The sequence below is a fragment of the Lepisosteus oculatus genome, chromosome 14, assembly GCF_040954835.1.
Source record: "Lepisosteus oculatus isolate fLepOcu1 chromosome 14, fLepOcu1.hap2, whole genome shotgun sequence".
NCBI classification, from domain to species: Eukaryota; Metazoa; Chordata; class Actinopteri; order Semionotiformes; family Lepisosteidae; genus Lepisosteus; species Lepisosteus oculatus.
The window spans coordinates 46,662,084-46,673,100 of record NC_090709.1 but is presented as its reverse complement, the minus strand read 5'-3'; positions in this window follow the sequence as shown (position 1 = coordinate 46,673,100).

Here is an 11,017-nt window from a genome sequence, read left to right as displayed (position 1 = left end):
AGGCCACCACTGCATCGCACAGATGCCAGCGCACCTCACCGTGCCATGCCACCAGCTGCGTCAAACCACACAGCTGCCAGCGCAACTCACCGTGCTAGGCCACCACTGCATCACACAGCTGCCAGCGCACCTCACCGTGCCAGGCCACCACAGCGTCACACCACACAGCTGCCAGCGCACCTCACCGTACCAGGCCACCACTGCGTCACACCACACAGCTGCCAGCGCACTTCACCGTGCCAGGCCACCACTGCGTCACACCACACAGCTGTCAGCGCACCTCACCGTGCCAGGCCACCACTGCATCACACAGCTGCCAGCGCACCTCACCGTGCCAGGCCACCACTGCGTCACAACACACAGCTGTCAGTGCATCTCTACATACCCGACCACCACTGCATCACACAGCTGCCAGCGCACCTCACCGTGCCAGGCCACCACTGCGTCACATAGCTGCAAGCGCACCTCACCGTGCCAGGCCACCACTGCATCATACAGCTGCCAGGGCACCTCACCGTGTCAGGCCACCACTGCGTCACACATATTTCAGCGCCATATATTTCATGGATATTATGGAATATAATGGATGGATATCTTAGTTATCTTTCTAGTTCACAGGTTTGCATGCATAATTTAATTTTGAAAGCCACTGAGACATCAGGTACTACTGTTGTATTTATGAAAAAGAAACAAAACAAAAAACATACTAACAACTGTGCCATCCTACTCCTTAGTTAATACATTTTATTATTCATAAACAGTTAACATTGTTAGCAAAATATTATGAATTATATTTAACCCTATTTTTTCTTTAGTTTTGTATTTAACTTATTATATGATAGTCAGACTTAATGTATATTTGAACAATGAAAATATATTTTTACAAGATTTTACATTAAGCACTTAAAATTAATATGGTTAATAATAGTAAACTGTAACATGCTGTAACAAGATCGGTTAAACTGCAAAGAAAATGCTTTCAGAGAAAATGTTTCAGGTGTGAAGAACATAGATCTCCAATGCAATTTCAACCAAACCTGTTCCCAAACACCCTGCCCCCACTACCATTAGAATATACACAAACATTTTAGCGTTTCATTCTGAGCAGAAGACCCTCACACCTGAAGAGTGCTGGCTGTGACGAATTAAACCGGTTTTACAGGTTTCAATCACAGACCATGTGACATGGGAGTCAGGAAACTACAGTAACACACAACCAAAATCCGCAATATGGAAACAGAACCTGTGTAATTGTTGATAGATGATGTACTCTTAACATTTTTACAAGACGAACTACAACATTTAAAAAATGACTTGTATGTACTTGATATCTCTAATCAATCCACGGGTCCCAGCACAAAACGAAACTAAAACGCATACCGTTTCGCGCTTCTTATTAGTTGCTCTAAAGTAATTTGACCGTATGAAATGCATAATATAAACCTAGAAACATATAGGTGAGCAGTACTTAAGCACTGTAGTATCGGTGTTAAGACATACCTCTCAAATACTGTAAATCAAGTTAAAAATATCTCAAGACCGATTCTGGTCATAATGAAACCATGTTTCGTGTATGTTTTCTTTTTCATCTTGAAATAACTCATTGTCCGTTGCAATTCTTTTGCAACATGAATATAGTTATATCGTTATTAATTTCTTGAGATACGCGATTCCATATTATATTCCCTTTTAATCAAATTCTAAAAGTATGCTTGTTGACTCCGGTATCACGTTAGTTAAAGACTTCGAAGCTTACAATGTTTAGGGAGAAATGGAATACTGGTGTGTATTTTTTTCTTTAAAGTGCCGATTCCTGGAACACCCCTCTGAAGTGGTTCCATAAAATCTGGTATACGGAAAAGAAAGCATTGATAAATACAAGTGTCTTTTAATACACTCTTTGCTGTGCTCTTGAGGATCCTTGTGATATTTTAAGCTCTAGTTGAATGATAGGTGTCGCATTTTAAATCATTTTCGTAGTTAGAAATTATGAAACGCCCTGTTAAAAGCAAGGAAGTTTTTATGCCTGTTGAAGTAAAACAAAATGCCTGACAAAGTATGGCTTGGACAGATTCCAAGTGCTTGTACAAATGTGCTAAAGAAATTATATTTTGAGTATACAGCTTGTCCAAAGTCATCCATTATTAATACTATTAGTAATATCTTCAGTAAAGGTTTTGATGCATAAATATTTCTGATAAAGGTAGGTTGTGTACTTTTGTCCAACTGAGCAATCTTGCTTTCATAAAATATACCAACATTTTAATGACTGATGATTAACATGCTGTAATACACAGTTCAAAATTAAAGGCTCAAATGCTGTACATGAGAGGTTAAGCTCCCCCTGGCGGTTTTACAAGGCGACGCCGGATAGTTAGTCACGTGACACACGTGAACTGCGTGATACCCCGGTGGGCGTGTCGCGGTATGCCGCGAAATACCTCACCCATTTTGAATGGCTGCATCTGTACATATATCAAGAGGACATAAGTTCAGTATATCAGTCATTTAGACCATTTCATAAAGTGAACTTGGTTACAACTTCTACATTAGATACTGAAAACAAGTACATAACTCTTAGGAATTAAGTTGATATCAACAGGTTGGGATAACATTTGAATTCTCAAGCTGTAATGCATTGAAGTTGAATACTCATCCAATCTCTGGGGATTCAGATCTCCTGCGGGCTCTTTGGCTCGGTGCCAGGCTGTGCTGTGCTGCAGATGCTCACTGACCGGCTAGTTAGTGTTGGCTTTAACAAGCAAAGTTTGTGCACAGGAGAAAAATTGACTGTGGGTCCCAGCAAGTCAGGAAGAGGACCGGTTCATTCAGCTGATTCAGCTGTCCACAGTTCCGACCTGTTCACGAGGCTTGCTGCTGGTGCTAACCTCAGGTGGATCCTCTGGTTACTCTCTGGCAACCTCCGCTCTAGACTCTTAGAACAAAGGAAAGTTCTGGCACTCGGACACACTGGCCGTTCCGTGGTTGTCCGGGCTGAGTCTCAGGATGGCGCACTGCGCGAATGTCCTGCCCTTGGGAGCCTTTTGCTCCTGGGCTGTCCTGCCCTGGAATTCTCCTTTGAATTCCCTTTAGAAAAGTCCACGGAATAGTCTCTCAGGCCCTCTGTGTTGCCTGTTTTTACCTGGAGGAACTTCAGCTCGTTCATTGGCTGAAAGTTCCATGGGCATCAGAGTCCCACGTGGGTTACTCAGCCCTACCAGTCCCTGATTGGTTGATCAAGGTGAGATATGAGTCACTTACTCCTGACACTTAGGAATGCAGTCCAGATTTCCATCTGGCACACCCTACACAGATAGGCGCCAATGGATGACCATTGATCATGATAGTCAGGCTTAGCTAAGTGCATCCCCATTTGGGAGCTGTCCCTTAACAAAAGAAAACATCTTTAAATCAGCCTGCATGAGTAGTTTCTCTGTAGCTGCACCACAGAGATGAACAGAGAGATGGGGCCTCATTTGGAAAAGCACGGCAACACTTAATTCTGTCTTATTAACAAGCATTGCCGATACAAGTGAAAGACCAGGTACTGTAAGCTTTTAAGCGCAGGAGGCGCCCTATCCCCGCTCGCTCGCTCATTCCCCTGTTCACACGTGCAGTGCGGCTTTTCCGTCTGTTTATTTGTCAGCTTTGGCGAGACAGGAGTGCTTGTGTATTAGCGTGAGCGTTTTTTATTCTGATCATGAACAGTTTTAGGTTTATCGCCAGCTGAAAAGAGACACAGCGCTTCCGCTGTGGAGACTTGTACGGCTGGCGTTCTGGGAGTCGCGTTTTTCAGAATTGTATTGAGATCGTTTTCCACAGAGCTCAGATGTCAAAACACAGCAGCAGCTCTCCACAGCGATCCTCTATAGCGCCCTTTCTCCCACAGCTCCGTCCTCATTGGAAGGAAGCAAGAGTGAAAGGCTAAAGTGAAATAGAGCGGGGACGAAGGCAGTGAAGAGAGAGAACGTGGGAAGAAGAGAAAAACGCAAGGGAAAAAAAGCAGCGTCGTAAAAGAGGTGACGGAGCTGTCCTCTCTATAAGAAGGGAGCCAGTGAGCCTTGCTCTCGCTTACAGCCACACGTCCTTGAGCACGCCTGATCTCGTCTGATCTTGGAAGCTAAGTAGGGATGGGCTTGGTTAGTACAGATGCAGCCATTCAAAATGTGCAGGCGATACCGCATTATTTTCCGGTACGCTGTACGCAGTCTACCGCGAGTTACCGGTAAATACCGCTAGCAAAATAATAGTATCCGGAATTTCCGCAAGGTGGAGCTAATAAAGCTCAACCTCTCATGTTTGAGCTGTAGCCATCAAAGTCTTTAACGAAGATTTTACTAATAGTATTAATAATGAATGACCTTGGACAAGCTGTAAGTGTAAACTCAAAGTATTGTCCTGGTCCACATTATTTTTTTCATTGACCATCTTTGTAAAAGTAACACCACAGCATTTCGCAATCACGCATTTGTTTCCAATCATGCAAAGTACAGTAATTTTTGAGAATCGATTCACCATGCCTTTCACATGCTCATAAAAGAGATTGATTTAGGAACATAAACATATTACCGTATGCAAACTGTACTGTATACAGTATGTATATGTATATTTAATGTCTTAACTGTGCCCGTTTAAGTATTGAATATTTATATGGAATTTTACCACTGAAGGGAAATCTTAGTGCCTGAGCATAAAAAGAATAGGAGCATACTGCAATGCGTGTGAAGGCCATAAACGATATTAATTTTGGAACATAAACATACAGTATATGGCTGGTCTCGGTACTTTAAAGAAAACATACACGAAACATGGTTTCATTATGACCAGAATCGGTCTTGAGATATTTTTAACTTGATTTACAGTATTTGAGAGGTATGTCTTGACACCGATACTATGTAAATACTGCTCATGTATATGTTTCTAGGTTTATATTATGCATTTCATACGGTCCAATTACTTTTGAGCAACTGATAAGAAGCGCGAAACGGTATGCCCAGGGCGTTCTAGTTTTCGTTTTGTTTTAATGCAGTGCAGTGGATTGATTAGAGATATCAAGTACATACAAGTCATTTTTTAAATGTTGTAGTTCGTCTTGTAAAAATGTTAAGAGTACATCATCTGTCAACAATTACATAGGTTCTGTTTCCATATTGCAGATTTTGGTTACGTAATATTATTTTCTAATTTCACGTTGTGAATATATGATTTGGGCAAAGAGAGCCGCAAAGAAGTACATTATGGGTTGTTGTTTTTTTTTGCAGTTTTATCTAGAACAAGCGATGCTTAAACCTTTGTCTGATTCTTGTGAAACTATCCACACGACAGTTACAGTACCTAGAAGTTGACTTCAGTGATGTCACTGATGGGATGTTTCTAAAAATCCATCCTCTGTAAAACGTCTTCTCTAGTTGTCCTGCATATGTATTCGCTAATGAAGCCGTGTGTTCTGAGCCTGGTTCTCTACACTTCTGTATGAACCAGCTTAGAGGGCTAAAGACAGCTTGTGTTTAAATTGAGTGTAAGGTAATTTATGCTTCTAAAGTCATGGTCAGCATTTATTATTGTACTGTGCTGTAAACTTGTTCTGTGCCTAATTACATTATTTTATAACTTTATCAAATCTGTACATTGTCTGTCGATAATGTTTCTGTAGTGCTTTTTAAGCCCTCAGCATGTGACTGCACTGGTGGTGCTGTGGGTTAGTTTCCTGACTCCCATGTCACACGGTCTGTGATTGAATCCCATGTAACTATGACTTTATTTTTTAACAAACATTTCTTTGAAAAAATGAAACGTTTCCCTTTGTCAGAGATTAAATAAAACCTCACTCGCACCAAACAAATTTATATTTCTAAATATCACAACATGATCGAATTTAAGTCTTTTTAATAACAATGAATAGTCACCTATGCGTTACAAAATAAACATTTATATTGATTTAAATCGCGTTTTGATTTAAATCGTAAACGCGTGTTTAAATATATGTGTTTAAAGGCGAAATATAAAAGCGCTGATTCTTATGGAATGTGTTCGGCTGGGGATTCAAAAAATTAATTTTTTTTAGTCGCGTATCTAAGGAAAATAGCAGTATAACGTTGTTCATGCACATCATTATACAGTATCTCATTTTGTATTTCTATAAAAAAAATTGTTTGCCCAGCCACTATTGTTCTTATTGTTTTTATCCTGTAAAGCCCTTTGAGGAGCACAGCTTTCTCACCACTTAGATTACTTTTTGACACCTTACACAAAGCAGAAACTGATTGTATTTTCCGATGACATACCGTACAAGTGCAAAGATTACAGATTTTAATCGTCTTTTTTTCTGAAGCAGGGAAAATCTGATCATGTTTCTCTATAACAATAATAAAAAACTTTATTTTACGTATCACCTTTAAAAGTGGCATCTCAAAACAATACAGTAGATGTAAACCACAGATTACAAGGTAAATACCCAGACAAACGCAAACGCGTTTTTAATAAAATGCTTTCATTCATTCAACAGAGAGAGCGCAAAACCTGGGTGTAACAGCTGTTCCTTTTTCTGTTCACTCGCTCTCTGAGATACATGGGAATCCAGGCTTTTTTATCAACACTTTCTTTTCCGTATACCAGATTTTATGGAACCACTTCAGAAGGGTGTCAGCCAGTCAGATTCCAGGAATCGGTACTTTAAAGGAAAAATACACACTGGTATTCTATTTCTCCCTAAACATTTTAAGCATCGAAGTATTTAACTAACATGTGAAATAGAGTGTGAAAAAGTGGTAGTTTTACGCTTTTCTGCTAATATAATATGGAATCGCGTATCTAAAGAATTTAATAACGATATGATTATATTCGTGTACTGCGACAGGGCTGTGTAGGGCTGTTTCACCTCTCTCTTCATGCGACTGTACCAGGAAGAGGATTTCTTTCTATTCGAAACGTGTATTTTAAAAGTTTAAGAAGTCAAAAACTTACAGCGTACACAGATTTCTAAACTGATCAGGATCGTTATCTTTGTCTTATGCATAATAATGTTCACCGCTCTGTCCAGCAAATTAATAATAAACTTTATTTTATATAGCGTTTTAAACGAATAAGTAATTAGATTGCTCATAAACCTAATCACTTGCTTTTTCTTTTTATTTAGGCTCAGATTTCAACTATAGATCGTATTATTAATAACCATAATAACAACCAACCAACAAAAACAACCAAATAAACATAATACCAACCAAAAACATAGATAACAACCACAAATACTGTGTTTGCTGTGAACCGATTCGATTTTTAAGAACTTTATTTTCTTTTCACAAAAAAATACAGGACATCACAAATTAGAAAGCTTTACATTAATATACATACTTAAAACAGTATATTTGATCACATCTCATTACATTTTGACACGGTACCAGTTACATAGCAACAATTTCTTTTTTTTGGTGCAATTCACATTCTTTACTTAAACATGATAATGTTTTTCACAGTTTCTTGAGATATTGACCTATGCCCTCTATTTCCCACAGATTTTCTGCTTCCACCCTCCCTTCTCTCCACAGATCTCTGAGGTAATAGTTCTCTCGGGTGATGAACAGGGCCAGGCTACCTGCTGCCTTGACTGGGATCTCGATGCCTTTGAACAGCCCCATGTTCCTCACTCTCCACAGGGCGTCTTTCCCACTGTTCACCACGGCCCAGATCCTGTCAAACACGTCAGGAGGAAGTTTGACCGCAGAGATGCCGTATATGACGAAAGCAGCGGTCAGGGTAAATTGGGGCGAGAGAGCCTGCAACCAATCTTCAAATTGTGCCTAGAAGGCCTTGGCAAAAAAGCAGGACCACAGGAGATGGGTCACAGTCTCCTCCTCGCCGCAGCCCACCCTAACGCAGCGAGGGCTGGGGGTGAGGCCCCTACGGTACAAGAAAGTTCGTACCGGTAAGCACTGGTGGACGACACTCCAGGCTAAATCTCTGTGAATGTTGCACAGAAATTAGAGGATGTGTGTTTCCACACCTTCCTTGTTTGGGCTGATGTTAAAATGCCCACAGGGGTCTGCCTATTGTTCTGGGGTGCAACGAAATCTTCCAGTTTTTGGACGCTGACATCTCGGAGGGGAATATGGCCAATTGGGTGAGATCTTAGAAAACTTTTAACTGTCCCATAAATTGCAGGGCATGTGTCAGAGAGTGGGACGTCCAGCTTGGGTCTGACACCCCACACTCTGAACACCTCCCTACCTACCCAGAGCCTGGAAAAAAAAGTCCAGGTACGCGCTGCAGGTGCTGTTGCAAAGCCTCTCAGCACAGAGGCCAGGAAAATGCACAGCAGCTTCGTAGCAATATCTGGGACAGACTTCCCCCCTGAGGGTAGCGGCCTGTACATTATTTCCCTTCTGAGTCTTTCCTGCTTCCCACCCCATAGAAATTGAAACATCAATCTCCTCAGCACCGCCGCAACATGGTGTGGGATTGGGAAGGTAGAAGCCAGAAAATTCAAGACAGGCAAGAGCTCGGCTTTGATGACCAGCACCTTCCCTGTCATGGTGAGGTCTCGGTCCTTCCAGTGCATCAGTTTTTTGTTTAAGATTGGCAATTTGTTCTGCCAATTTACTGTTCCCATCTCTTCTCCAAAATACACCCACAGGACCTTAATTCTCTTCTCTTGCAGCCTGAGATCATGTCCTTCTTTTGGCTCCCTCCAGTTCTGACAAAAAATCTTACTCTTAGATTTGTTAATTTTTGCAGAGGAAGCCAAAGAGAAACGATCACAGCACTGCAGAGCTCTGCTAATTGAGGCATTGTCAGAGAGGAGCAGGGTGACGTCATCCATGTATAGAGATGTCTTTACCTCTCCTCCCCCACTTCCAGGCACTGGTATCCCATTAATGGCCTGATCCTGACGCAAGGCACAGGCTAAGGGCTCCATAGCCAAAACGAATAACAAGGGGGATAATGGGCAGCCCTTCCTCACCCTGAACAGACTTCAAAGGGGCATGATCTATTGCCATTAACCATGACTCTGCTGTTGCTACCTGTGTACAGCAGGTTAATTCACTTTCTCATGATGGGGCCAAACTTCATGTGCTCAAGTACCGATGTTAAGTACTGCCGGTTTAGGCGGTCAAAGGCCTTTTCTAGGTCTACACCTAAAATGCACAGAGGGAGGGAGCGATCCTCTGAGTACAGACAGACATCCCTCAACAAGGCCAGGTTGTCGCTCATCAGGCGTCCTGCTATCCCACAAGTCTGTTTTTTCCCTACCAGTGAGGCCACTACATTTTGTAGGCGCAGGAAAAGGGCTTTGGACAGGATCTTAGTGTCCATGCCTAACAGGCTGAGGGGTCTCCAGTTCTTTATGTCATTATTTGCTCCTTTCTTAAACAAGAGAGAGATAGTGCCTTCTCTTAAGGAGTCAGGCAGCAATTCTGTCTTATAGCTTTCCTCGAATAGGAGCAGTAGCGGATCCTGAAGCAGATCCCAAAAGGTGCAATAAAATTCTTTAGTAAGCTCTCCATAGCCTGTCTCAGCTCTTCTACTGTCAAATCCCTCTCGAGTACTTCCCTAACTTCTTCATTCAAAACTTTTTCTAGCTTTGAGGTAAAAAAATGAATTTCTTCATCCTTTACCTCTGTAGAGATGTACAGTCTTGAGTAGAAGGCCTCGGTGCAGGAGAGGATAGCACTCTGCTCTGTTCTCTCTCTTCCCTCCTCATCAACTACACATTCCATGACAGACTTGGAGTCTACCACTTTCCTGAAAAAGAAGCGAGTACACTTCTCATTTTCTTCCAAGAACTGCACTCTGCTTCTTAACAGCACTCCTCGACTACTTTCTTCCACTATGCTCCGGACGTCCTTTTTTAAAAATGTGATATCCTCAAGCACATCGAAGCCACTGTGCAGCATCGTGTAGAGACGCTGCAGCTGCCTCTGTTTCCTGGCTAGCACTCCTCTCCGTCTGGCAGCAGCCTTCCTTCCCTCAGCCATGAAAAAGGCCTTTGTCCTCACCTTCACCTCCTCCCACCACTCTCCTACTGACCCGTACAGACACTGCAAGGACAGCCACTGTGATAGTTTCTTCTTGTAGTGGGATACTACCCCCTCGTTCTCTAGCAGCTTTGTGTTGAGTTTCCAGAGGCCTGGGCCAAAGACAGTCCCGCCCTGGAGTTCCACTCTACACCCTAAAGCCTGATTATCTGAGAAGAAGACAGGCTGAAGAGTGACCCCAACAACTGTCACTCTCTGTGAGACAAAGCAATAGTCAATTCTGGAGCTGCTATTCCTCCCTGACCATGTATATCCTGCTGTTGTAGGATAATACATTTATATGTGTCTGAGAGTTTAAAGTCTTGAACTCAGTTTTGCAGGGCCAGTGAGCTGGAATCCAATTTTATCGGAGAGCTAGACTGCCTGTCTGTGTGCTCTAAGATACAATTAAAATCCCCTTCCACTATCACGTCTGTGCTACTTAACAATAGGGGAGAGAGTGCTTTGAGTAGCTCCACCCTTCCTCCAACATCAGTAGGACAATACACATTGATTAGCCGCAGGTTAACGGTCCCCCATTCCACATCCACACACAGCAACCTGCCATCTATGACCCTCTGAATACTTTTCAATTTGAATGCCCATCCTTTGAAAAGAATGGCCACGCCAGAGGCTCTGTTGTTATTGTCCCCTGACCAAACAGAAGGCCCTTTATCCCACCTATCTTCAAAGCTTTTATACCTCTCTTGATAGGCTTAAGCACACTCCTGCAACATCAACACATCTCCCTCTCTCTGCTGGAGGTAATCAAAGACAGACTGGCATTTAACTCTGTCATTGATACCTCTGGTGTTAAGAGAAATTATGTATAGAGCCATATCACATAAGAAAGTGGAACCAGTCTTTACAAAACACATTTCTCTTCTGTCTCACCTGTTACCTTCTTCTTTTTCTTTTTCTTTTTACCAATTTCCTGCCAGCCATCCTCTGAATGAGCCTTCATCAGGGTGGCAGCAGTCAAAGCGTTCAGGGAGTCCATCTCAAGG